This window comes from Sinohyriopsis cumingii, unplaced genomic scaffold (assembly GCF_028554795.1).
Source record: "Sinohyriopsis cumingii isolate HCF-2022 unplaced genomic scaffold, ASM2855479v2 utg002241l, whole genome shotgun sequence".
Lineage (NCBI taxonomy): Eukaryota > Metazoa > Mollusca > Bivalvia > Unionida > Unionidae > Sinohyriopsis > Sinohyriopsis cumingii.
Window position 1 is genome coordinate 156,490 of NW_028316168.1, and position 11,868 is coordinate 168,357.

Below are 11,868 nucleotides of genomic sequence, written 5' to 3' on the forward strand. Positions count from 1 at the left end.
ATGTGTATATTTCTCATTCACTCCAATTGGAACCGGAACATATGATCTCCAATGAGACATATGTATTCTTGCTAGAATGGTTTTACACCATGACAATGGTACTTTGCATATGTATCAGCAAATTTGAAGCTCCAACATAAACTGTGTCCCGACATCTGAGGTATCAATCAGAATGTTTGCTACAAGGTCAACAGTTTGAACTGTATACTAATGTACACAAGACCATTAATGTTCATTCTAGGGACAGGAGATAAGTCGCGTGACTGGTAGAGCGATTATGTTCTTTGTTGTACTCAGTATTGTTGTATTATTAATTAAAATATTTTTGGCTAGTGCGACACCTGGAGGATAAGGCTATATTTCGACTTGTATAAATATTGATGATGAGAGCTACTCAATCTATTGGAAGCAGGCGGAGGACAGAGAACAATATCATATTCTAATGATGAGGAACCTCACCGTTTTCATGGTGCTTTTGGTCATTTGTGCTGTCACCTTATCAGCAGGTATTTATGTCTTCTGTCTTTTCCCCCATTTTAATTTCTTCCTTCTCTCTGTCATTCATGTCCCTTTCTTTCTTCTGTCATTTCTTATTTGTATTACTATCTGTATTGCTTTATTAATTAGTAACACATATACGAATATAATTAATTGCATGAAACATATTATAGGAATTAAGCCCCATCATCTTAGTTTTCGTTGTTCAGAATCATTTTTTAATGCACATCAGATAAACATATATATATATATATATATATATATATATATATATATATATATATACTCAATGCAAAAAACCAACAATGTACATAAAAATGCTCCAATCATTATGATAAATAGGAAAAAAGCAAAATCAAAATATATTTTAGTAAAAACCAATGTTCCTAACACGTAAAGATGATGTGAATGATAAATAATTAACCATTAGTTACATCTTAATGGGACAATAACAGTATGTAATATAAATAGTAAATAATTCCTGAAATTTCAAAAAGCTATCATGTAACCCAACAGTACTACACCGAAAGAAACAGTCGGCATAGAATACACTCTCAAAACCTAAATTAATGCAGAGATCAGTTGTAGCTAATATGTTAAATAGTCATGTTCAGGATGCAGTGATACTCATACGCTGGATACAATGAGATGGCAGTCGCTAACATGTCAACAATTTAGAACTAAATAACCTACTTCTACAAAAACAGGTTTTATGTTTTTGTTGTAAGATCAACATCATGTAAGCTCAGTTCGTAACTACAAATACCTACTGCAACATTCACGGATCGAATATCATGATACATTACATGTTCCTAAAGCACTTGTCAGTCAGGAAAGAGATTCACATCCACATGACACATTGCACCAGTTTTGACCAAGTAGGTAGATATTGATTAGTTTGGTGTGTATCAAAATAATGTTTACAAATATACCATTTAATTATTCTTTAAATAGTTATTTCAATTTAAAATATCTCTGTGTCTCATACCAGCCTTTTTCTCAAAATGTTAAAATTTTAAATAGTTATTAATAATTAGATCATCTACTTTTAATAAGACTATAATTTCAATATTTATGATGTTCTGATATGTAGCTCGCAGTTAATATCAAAACTAATTGCTTGAAAATGACATAGGGCATAAACATCAAAATGTACAAAGGAAGATCCAAACAATTGTGTACAGTAAAACTGTATACGTACTTGAGGTTTTGATATAATTTGAAGATAAACCCGATTTCGTCTGAAGCAACTACAGAAGAGGATGTGTTTGCACTTAGTGATAGCTATATTAATTTGTGAATATAATCTCAAAGAGCACTAAAGAGCAATAGGGTAATCTGTAACAGGACAAAATGCACATATATTTACAAAAGTAGATGGTAAGAGACATCGATAACTGAGAGCAAATAAACATATACTTTTTCTATTAATTGAGAAACACGTCTTTCATTTGAGGCACTTTATTGCTTTGTAAAAATGATTTGCACTCTGCAAAGTATTTAATGCATTGAAAGGTATAGTGGATGGCATTCTCATTTGAAAGGAGGTTAAATGAAATTATGTGGAAAGAGAATCAACATATAACCAAAAGACGACACTAATAACTACCTTTTTTGTAATGCAAGTCTAAATCCTTCCAAACTGTAACGAAAGCGGAATGATTAATGAAACTGTTAGAGACTTTAGCTCGGAAAGAAACAATAAACTCTTGTATTATATTCCAAACTTTCAAACAGCGATGTTTATGGCTATAAAGGTTTTATATTAAAAAAAAACAAATGAAAAAAGCATTTCAAAATAAAACAGTTCGACTACATAAAAAACTATCGAAAATGTACTTGATAATAAAAGCTCTTAACCATTATGGAGACATGTAAAAGCAGGAAAAGATTACAATTTCAGCATACCAATCTAAACAAAAAGGATTCTTTGCAACTTACATTAAAGGAAATGTTCAAACAATTGTTGAAACATTTTAAATCAGTTTTCATCAAAGACATTTCCAACTCTATGCCAAACAATAGAAAATGTTTACAAATATAACTTATCAAGCCTAACCAGAACAAAGTTATGCGTTGATAACCTCTTTGTCAAATATAAATAGCTTTAAAGCATGCGGAACAAACAACATTGACAACTTAATATATAAATAAGTGCACCCACCAACTAGCCCCCAAACTGTAAGTTATTTACTAATATTCAGAAGATTCTGGAAGTTCAACAAACGACTTGCTCAAAGAACAGGAAGGCCCTGGTTTCAAAAATAGAAACTTACACCTTGCATTAAATTGACGACAGTTTTCCCTTGCATCAGTTGCATGTAAATATCTTGAACATTTGTAAGCATCTTCTTACCTACTTGGAAAACGTTAATATTCTAATTAAACTGTACCGCGGCTTGACCTTGAATTACTTAAGCGAAACACAACTCCTCACTAAATTGTATGACCTACTACACGACAATGACAAATGAATACACACGGACCTGGTGTTTCTAGACTTTTCAAAAGGACTTGATACTGGTCCACATCGTAAATTAATGTTCAAGTTGGAAAACGGCATAATCTTGTGGTGGGAATGTATAATCATCTGAATCAGTCACCATCGACCCCAGTGTCCCTCAGGGAATCGTGAATTGACCTCACTTTTCCTTTGCCATGTTAATGGTTTCTCATACTGCAGGATATATCAGGTTATGGTGTTTGCAGATGAATTTCACCTTTAAAGAACAATTCAAAATCAGAGTGACCATTACACCAAAATGAGCTCGCAGCCCTCGAGACATGGATGTCTGATCGGGGTATGAATGTAAATGCCACTGTATGTTAGCCGATGTGTATGTCCAGTAAAACAGTAAAATCGTCTTACCTATACACCATAAATAACCATATATAACAACGTGTCAGTGAAAAGTCATATCGTTCACTAATACTATATGAGGCTAATATATTATTAAATCGACCACTAGCACAACACTAGCGTTTATACAATGAAACCTCAGAACATTGTCCGAGGAAATGTTGACGAACTGTCTACCTAGCACAACATAAATCCGTATTATAATATCGTTGTTATATATGGGATCCCTACTACATTGATTATGCTGATAGAATCGATAAGGTTCAACACCAGGCTGCATGATGTAGATATGGTGACTACAAAACCCAGGAAGCTGGATGCGTCACCAAAATGTTATCTGACCTGCGTCTAGCAACATTACGAAACAGGCATAGTGGAATTCGTTTGATTAATCTCTTTAAATTTTTCGAGGAGTTAGTGTCAGCTCTCTCACCAAATATACTTTCAAAACCAGTAAGACACAAAACTTGATTAAAACCAAATATATTCCAAACTAGAATCAAACGATGTTACATGATTTGTAATTAAGCTATGTAGAAAAGAACAATTTAAAAATTCTTTCGCCGTAAAAATAATTTTGGAATGGACTCATCTAACTGACGTGTTTGTGTGCGCGCAATCAGTTGAGAGCTTCAAGACAGCTTTTGAAAAAAAAAAAATAACTTTCTAGTTGGTCTCTCGTTCAGTGCATATTTATCCCTTAATTGTATTCAAAACATTTGAAGTCCTCTACTTTCGCTCACGGATGCCGGTGCCACATCAGATGATGTGAAACACTTTCATCACTATAAGGAACTGAGCATTTTAAACATTTATAATGAAGTCTAAAAGATTGACACTACAATTTGACTATTTTACCAATATTTTACAGAATATAAAGAATGATGTGAAACGAAAATGGATATTTTTTCTAGATCAGTAAATAAATGTTAGACATGAAATCGCAAGCGAAGATTCAAATGCAATCGAAAAACAGGGACATGATAATGAAATCTCTAACAAAATGTAACTTTAAGCATATACTTCAGTTTAGTGCGCGGTTTACAAACATTGAATCAAAGGAGCATGATCTTTCTGAACAATTATATGTATTGTGATTTGGAATTGTAACATAGATTAAACAATTTGTCCTAGTCCTATGGCTAAAATGTCTGCAACATGGCAATTTATAGTGATATATTTCATTGGGGCAGCATTTTGTAGACACGTAACATCATGTCGCATCTAGTCACATTACCCTCATATGAGGTTGACCAGTGCTAGCACTACCCTAATAAAACTGAACCCCAAGCTAATTAGCTACTAGTTCCATTTATATAAGTCTTTGATATGACTCGACTGGGTTCAAACCGACGATCTTCCTTATCTAATGATGACGCATAAACACTTAGGCCATCGTAAAGGTATTATGTAAAACTATCTTGCCTCAGCTTAATAAAGCGTGTCATACTTATCCTTTTTCATTCAAAATAAACGTGTGATTTTACATTTCTAACAGCAATGTTGTGCATATTCTTTCCAGAACTTGGCAAAGGTTCAAGCGACATGAATGATGGTGCGGATCTAATGGAATTGCTTCGGCATGCAATCATGAGAGAAAACGGAAACGTCAATGAGTAAGTTTGTGAGGATAATGTTTTCTTGTGTTTAAGTATTACCGAATAGTGCAAGACTCGGCAGAATGAAATGAATACTGGGTTCCGCTAGAAATAATATAAATACAGATTTTGTCGGCATACCTTTCCTTTCCAGTTGGAAACACTTGTTGAAATTAACTGAATCAAATAAAATTCATTGTACAATTACTTCAGTGTTTCAGAGAGAGAGACTTTAAAAGAACGAAAGGGAGGAATGGAAATTTGCAGATTATACTTTGATAGGTACAACGACTGAGTTTAAGATATAATAATATACACATATATACATGAAACCATCCATCAATCCATCTACTCACCCACCTGCAGACCCACACGTACGTACATACATAAATAAATTCATGCATACACATATACATACATACATATATACATACATAAACATACATACATACATACACACATACATAAATACATGCATACATATATACATACATACATACATACATACATACAGATACATACATACATACATACACACATACATACATACATACACATATACATACATACATACATAAATGCATAGATACAAACATACATACACATGCATGCATACATACATGCATTCATGCATACATATATACATACATACATACATACACACATACATACATACATATATACATATATACATACATGCATATACATACACACATACACACATACATACATACGTACATACATACATACACACATGCATACATACATACATACATACATACATACATACATACATACATACATACATACATACATACATACATACATGCATGCATACGTACATACATACATATATATGTACATACATACATATATACACTAATACATACATACCTACACATATAAATACATACAAACATACAAAATACATCGATGCATAAATGCATACATACATACATACATACATACATACATACATACATACATACATACATACATACATACATACATACATACATATTATAAAAGTATATTCATATTCAAATTTCTTTTTGTACCCAACAATTTATTTTTCTTGCTTACAGTATTGACGACAAAGACACGGTTGGTGCCAATCGCAGGACTTACCCGATTGCGTGGTGAATTTCCGGATCTACGAATTCCCAGCCTTTCTGAACTACGAAACGCGACTTGAATTAGCTATTACTATTATAGTACAGTCTATGTGTAACAATTAAATTAATATAACATTCTTATTTCGAGTAATGACTCGCTAGCTAACATACACCCACTGTCGTGTGTTGGAGCTTGCTATGGATAACAGATTGTAACTAATTCTAACTGACCTTCCTACTATTAAAATCATCTAAAAATAAAGCAGATAAAGTGAAATAAATACGTTACAAGTGTTATTCTTTGTACCTTCGTTCACAAAATATCTGACACATAAAATTCAGTACCAGATTCGGACAATTGGCGACCCCTGCCATTTCTTATATATATATATATATATATATATATATATATATATATATATATATATATATATATATATATATATATATATATATATATATATATATAGATAGATAGATAGATAGATAGATAGATAGATAGATAGATAGATAGATACATAGATATAGATAGATATATATATACATATAGATATATATAGATATATATATACATAAATCCCAAAATTGATTTGTGCCTTTAACTGAGCAAATTACTTGTAGTGCTTAGTAGATTATATATACTAGCCATTTCAATATATATATATATATATATACATGTATATATAGATATATATATATATATGTATATATATATATATATATATATATATATATATATATATATATATATATATATATATATATATATATATATATATTTATATATATTGAAATGACTAGTATATATTATCTACTAAGCACTTCAGATAATTTGCTCAATTAGAATCACAAATCAATTTTGGGATTTTAAAAAAAACTACTCCACGGGGGAAAATTGATAGGGGTCAGCAACGAAAAACGGTGATAGTCAACCAACCAGAAACACACATATTTACTTTTTCTTGCCTAATGTAGTGATTTGTGCTGAGATGTGGCCTAAGCATAATATTCTAAATGATGAAATACAGTAAAGAATGGTTACTCTTGAGGGTGATGCAAGCATTAAAAAAAAAAACATTCAGACTGTTCTACAGTGTGACTTGGACATTTCTGACCTTGAATGTACATGGATAGAACTAAACAATACAGGGAAGATGGTAGTAGCTGCACGAATATGAAAATCACCTAATTATAGCATAGCTGCTTGGGAGCAACTTGAACTTATTATAGAGATAGCCCAATCCACTAAATTTAACCATTTCATTTCAGTAGATTTTAACTGAAAACGTTTCTCCTTCCTGAATAAAAGAATATCACTGTTTTGAAACTTAAACTCTGTTAATGTGTAAGGATACAAGAATGGTCCCAAATTTGGTTGGCTACATTTAATTCATAGAAGACTGAATTAAATCTAATACAGTATCACTAAAAGGTACTCAAACTGTCCAAATATGTATACACGGCTGAAACAAACATGCAAGATTTTACTTAATGCAAACATATGGGTGTAACTTTTGTTAGTGATTTCTCATTGTACACACACACTCAATATATTCCTGATAAAACCTGCAAGGAACTTTAAAACTTGAGAAAGTTTCAAATACAAACCAGACTGATTCTCCTTGGAAAAAGGTATATATTGGTTATATTTTATGAAGTTTTGACCGAACTGCAGTCTCAGTTTGTTGAACCTAGTACTAAAAATGACTTAATGGACACAATGATTTTTGTGTTAACATACATATGAACAAATATATTTAAAGCACAATAAATATGGTCTTCCTTAGTAGATATGGAGATATGAATATAATAGTGCCACTGATTATCTTGTTTCAGTTCTTTCTTTTTGTTTTTATTCAACTTAAAGAATGCTACTCAGTGCATACCTTCTATGAATTCTGTATTTTTCATAAGTAAATGATAGATATTTTAAGTAAATTTATGACCAGGTACGTGTATCTGCCAAAAGAGGCAGTCTCATTGCACCAAGAGTGACAGTCACATTGCAGTACAGAGTGACACTCGCATTTCACCAAGAGTGACAGTCACGTTGCATTAAAGTGTGACACTTACATTTCACCAAGAGTGACAGTCACATTGCAGTAAAGATTGATAGTAACACTACAGTAACGAGTGACGATCACATTTCACCAAGGGTGAAAGTCACATTGCAGTAAAGATTGACAGTCACACTACAGTACAGAGTGACACTCACATTTCATCAAGAGTGACAGTCACATTGCAGTAAAGATTGACAGTCACACTGCAGTAAATAGTGACACTCGCATTTCACAAAGGGTGAGTCACATTGCACTAATGATTGAGAGTTACACTACAGTAAAGAGTGACAGTCACATTACAGCAATGATTGACAGTTACATTGCACCAAGGGTGTGTGTCAAATTGCTGTAATGAGTGACAGTCACACTGCACCAAGAGAGAGAGTCGCACAGCAGTAAAAAGTGACAGTGACATTGCACCAGTAGTGACAGTCACCCTTACTAAAAGTGATGGTCAAACTGCAGTAAAGAGTGACAGTCACACTGCAGTAAAGGCGAGTCTCATTGTAATATATTATTTGGCACGAGTGAATAATCTTTCCAGTGACAAGATTGCATAGTCCCCTACTTGACCTCAGTTCACAAGTAAACGGAAATAAAACCCAGAAGAAATAAAACGCTACCTAATGCAAAATAACCTTCTAGAAAGTTCTGAATGATTACAAAATAAAATGTTTATTATTAGAAAGTCTGTTAATAAAATTATAATATATGACCTGGACAATATCAGCTAAATTGAAGGGGAATGCGAATAGCATAGACCCAGACCCAAATAAATATATTTGCTTTTATTAATAATGATCCTTTTAATAACCCATGCATTTAGAGAATATTTTACTACGTATTCGTTGTTTACAGAATAAAATACAAACATAAAACAATTCAGGTTAAGTAGAAAATAAACTTAATTTTGGGCAAGGTTATGTGCAATATGCAAATTTACTTTACAATATCATATAATGAAACATAAAAAATAAAAACTAACAAACAATGCAAAGTAAATGTATATAATACTATAGTACAACGTAGGTTCTAGAGTACTGCAAAGAACAATAATTTGACCAGCACTCTTTTCATAGCAACAGTGGCGACATCCTAATTGAAATTGACTAAAAACTTCGACTATTCGCAGATGACTATATATGCTACTGATTAATCAAAACCGAGCCTGATACAAAGATATTGCAAACGACAATAAAACAGCTAGGACGATGTGTTCGAAAATGTGGCATGCGATTCCAACTTAACAATGCAGCATATGCTTATTGGCAAGAAAGAAATGACATAAAACCAATATGTCGTATTTACTAGAAGATGATATGTTAGAAAACCTCAATCAAACAAAATATTTAAAGCTTACAAGTACATGTGATCTGAAACGGAACCTTCTAATTTAACTCGAACTTTAAGCCAATAAAGACGTATCGTATCTTGTCATCTTGCCCATAAAATGCGGAAGAACTCGCTAACAAAGGTTTAGTAAGACCTATTTTAGAATACGCTGGTACAGTACTGGACCCACATTCCCAGGATTTAGAAGATGAAATTGAAAAGAATACGGAAAACAAGCAGCCAGGTTTGTTTCATCCAATTGTGACTATATGCCAGGAAGGATGACCTCGATATTGGATAAGTTGTACTGGAAACCATTATACATACGTAGATTGAAAATAGATTAGTGTTTTCCACAAAGGTCTAAAAGCAAAGCAAATATACCCATCCGTAATTGTATGAAGGCTAAAATAACCAGATAATAAATCAAGACAATATACATATATGATATCATGCGCACGAACTGATTGTTACAAATTCAGCTTTATCCCCCCACATATTAACCACAACTGCCGAATCCTCAGAAAACCTAATTAAGAAAGCTAGTGGGGACACGTTTTCTATATATAAAAAAGTAAGTTTGTTGTTGTTGTTGTTGTAGGGTTTAACGCCATTTTCAGCACACGATAGGCTATACATTGCGGCCAGTATTAATGCAGGAGGAAGAACCCGGAAAGAACCACCGACCCACGAGAAGCTACTGGCAAGCTTTCCCACATACCCACTTTGGTTGAAACCGAGACTCCAACCTACGCAGACAGAAGTGATATGGCAGCGATCCGTAACGGAGAGCGCTTTAGACCACTCGGACACTCGGGGCCCCAGTTCTATTTGTAATGATGCAAACCGGACATGATGATGTAGCACCGAAAATATCAAGATACAAAAAGAACAAGCTTATAAGACTCAATTTTGTACATTCTACTTTGCGACCGTTCCGGTGGCCTAGTGGTTAGAGCGTTCGTCTCGGATGTGGAAGGTCGCGGGTTCGAACCCAGGCCGAGTCATACCAGAGACATAAAACTGGTACAAACTTCTGCCTCGCTTAACGCTCAGCATTGTGATGTTAGTGTTATGACTGGTCGACCTAGTGTCAGGATAATGTGACTGGGTGGGACATCATGCCATGTCTGCCTTATCATTCCTCAGTGCTAGAAATCACTGTAAACCACCACAAATCGTATGGATATGACTGAATAATTGTTAAAGCTACGTTATAAATCCAAATCACACACACACACACACACACACACACACACCCTAATCCGCGAACCTATCACTTTTCACTACAAGAGACAATAAATGATTGTTTACATACAATTAAAAGTAAAGTAATTAAGCTGCTTTTAGATACTGCTAAGACGCTTTCTTGTTCATGTAAAACCTAATTAGATCCAAACTAAATCTAAACTTTACAGTCACTATCAAAACTTAAATTAAATTTCTACCAATTGACATTATGTCGATTAGCCGGTATACATGTATATTGGATTCGAGGTACTAATTATTTGCACAAACATTGACCAATCTAGAAATGGGGGACCATAGGAAAATGTATATTTGTTTTAATGGCCCATAATTAATACTGAAATGTAATGTTTTTGCGAAAGAAAGTGACAATAACAATATACTTTTGATGTAAATGTTGTATTTGTGAAGACTTGACCTAGGTGCTAACACATTATTCGTTGGGCACGGTATATATAAAGCATTTCATGCTCATGAAGATGAAAAAAATATCGTTGGAACCGGACTTTTTGTTTTCACAACTGGGGCTAGTATCGTTGCTTACAATTGACTGTCATACATGTACTATATAATAACTACAATGGAGAACACTTGTCTCCTTGCTCGCGCGACCTATTTAAGAATAAATGCTGATATTTCAAGCTACGTTTTGCGTTTTAGTACTTTGGTACCGATATTTAGCTCAGGCAGTCGACTGTGTATCCCTATCAAACGTTTGACTTAATATCATACCATTAAGGAATGTCAAATCATTTTCTCACGCTTCTGCTCGACTTGGCCGTGATCGCGCTCCCTTAATGTGTGAGATCCCGCTCAATAGAATACTGTCCTCTCATTGGTTAAAATAAAATGATGTCCTGTATTTATTCATAACTGATTTTCAGTTGGCCAATGAAAAGGTAGTATTTCATTCAGCGCGTTGTTCTTGTGTTGGTTTTGTTTCTTTCTCTTACTTATTTTAAGACCAACGAGTCCTAACAAGGCAGATAACTTTGAAAATATGACTCTTAATTTTGACTTGAGTAGCAATAGCAAGAACAACAACATGTTGTTGTTATACATATATAATATATTCAATCTTAAATGATACTAATAATTTCATTTGAATGTTCATTTATAAGAAGTGAATTGATTCAGGTTTTGGATCCTTGGCGAAA

General features: G+C 33.3%; 1 long non-coding RNA gene across 1 annotated transcript; it reads left to right on the forward strand.

The window, feature by feature from the left end:
* Window positions 1–430: 430 nt before the first annotated feature.
* On the forward strand, window positions 431–6,156 carry LOC149770854 (uncharacterized). The gene is made up of 3 exons (XR_016418453.1): window positions 431–506; window positions 4,881–4,974; window positions 6,042–6,156. It is a non-coding gene; the product is annotated as an uncharacterized LOC149770854 (long non-coding RNA).
* Window positions 6,157–11,868: the final 5,712 nt, after the last annotated feature.